Here is a 1,624-nt window from a genome sequence, read left to right as displayed (position 1 = left end):
GTAAGAAAAGAAGAAACGTAAGATTTTTTGCAATACATTCAGCTGTGATGATTTCTTGGAACTTATCTTGCTTATTATTACTAATGATTTGTAAATCATGTTGCAGATTTGTAGCTAAATGAATAGTATCTGAATTATGTTTTCCCATCTTGACAACTACAGCTTTAACCTATGTTTACACTTCAGAGCATCAGATCATTTAAATATTCAGTAAAAATTTTGAAGTACAAACAAGAGACATAGCAGTGCACTGATCTATGGTGAAATCCTTTTTGAAAAATGGATTAGGAAGCAAGAACGAACACAGTTCCACTATGGCTTCCATTTGGGGTTTTTTTGGTGTTTCGTGGGTTGGGGTTTTTGTTTTTTTTTGTTTGTTTGTTTTTTGTTTTTTGTTTTTTTTTATGGTTCCCTTTACTCTTCTTCCTTTTTACAAATGAAATCTGCATATATTTAAGTGGCATTTGTACTACATGTATCCCACTGTACTTCACTGTACTTGTTTCATGTGAGAGCTGTGATGTTAGGAGTTTCAGGTGGAAAAAAAATTAGTATCTTTTTCACAGATGTGTATTGAGTATTTTTAAAGAAGCATAAACTCCAGAAAATATGTTGTATGGATTGAATTGTTGCTAATTAGTCTTTTCCAAGTTTCACTCGAGGCATGAGCTGTTCTTCGAAACCAAGTTTCTTAAAAATGCATCTACTTTAGATTATAGAATTAGCCTATATGTTAAATAAATACCCATTTAACAACAAAAGAATGAAAACCATGTATGTTTTATAAGATAATAATCCGGGAGGAAAAAGAAAAAACAATGTATATGAGAAAAAATATTCAGCTGTTTAGTTTTGTGAGTGATTCACTTGTTAACTCATTACAAAAAAGTAGAAAATCTTTGTTGTAAAAGTTGTAATATCAAAAATGAATTCATTTTTACAAGTGGAATCACTGAAAGGGAGACAGAAAGTATTTCATTCACTATGGAAACATCATCTTGGGAATGCTGAATGAAAAATGTTTAGTAACGTGAAGAAAAACTGCTAAACAATACAATGAAGATTGAGTTTATGTTTTACTAATAAGGAAACTGCATTTTTTGTGTGACTCATAAGGAAAATTACATTCCATATAATATGTTTTCTATTTACATTACTTGAATACAGCATATGCTTTTATTTCAGTTGTCATAATATAAACTTCATGTCATAAATTCTGGAAATTTGTTAAGATTGGAAGTCATTTAGGTACCTCCAAATCTACATCCCTTCTGATTTTGGTGTTCATGGGACATGGAGGATACAAATATTATTCTGTAGATAATCCTTTGCTCATTATTGCTGCCTAGAGCAGAATCATAGAATCCTTTAGGTTGGAAGAGACCTTTAAGATCATCAAGTCCAACCATTAAGCCATTAGGGCTCTAAAGTCCTCTGCTAAAAAAGACCAGAATCTGTCAGGGTTGGAAGGGACCACAAGGATCACCCAGTTCCAACCCCTCTCTCATAAGCAGGGACACCTCACATTAGGTCAGGCTGTCTAGAGCCTCATCCAGCCTGGCCTTAAAGACCCCCAGGGATGGAGCTTCAACCATCATGTAGGCCCCCTTAAGATACTGGAAGG

This window comes from Merops nubicus, unplaced genomic scaffold (genome assembly GCF_000691845.1).
Source record: "Merops nubicus isolate BGI_N331 unplaced genomic scaffold, ASM69184v1 Scaffold49704, whole genome shotgun sequence".
In the NCBI taxonomy this organism is placed as follows: domain Eukaryota; kingdom Metazoa; phylum Chordata; class Aves; order Coraciiformes; family Meropidae; genus Merops; species Merops nubicus.
Note: the sequence above shows the minus strand (reverse complement) of the source record.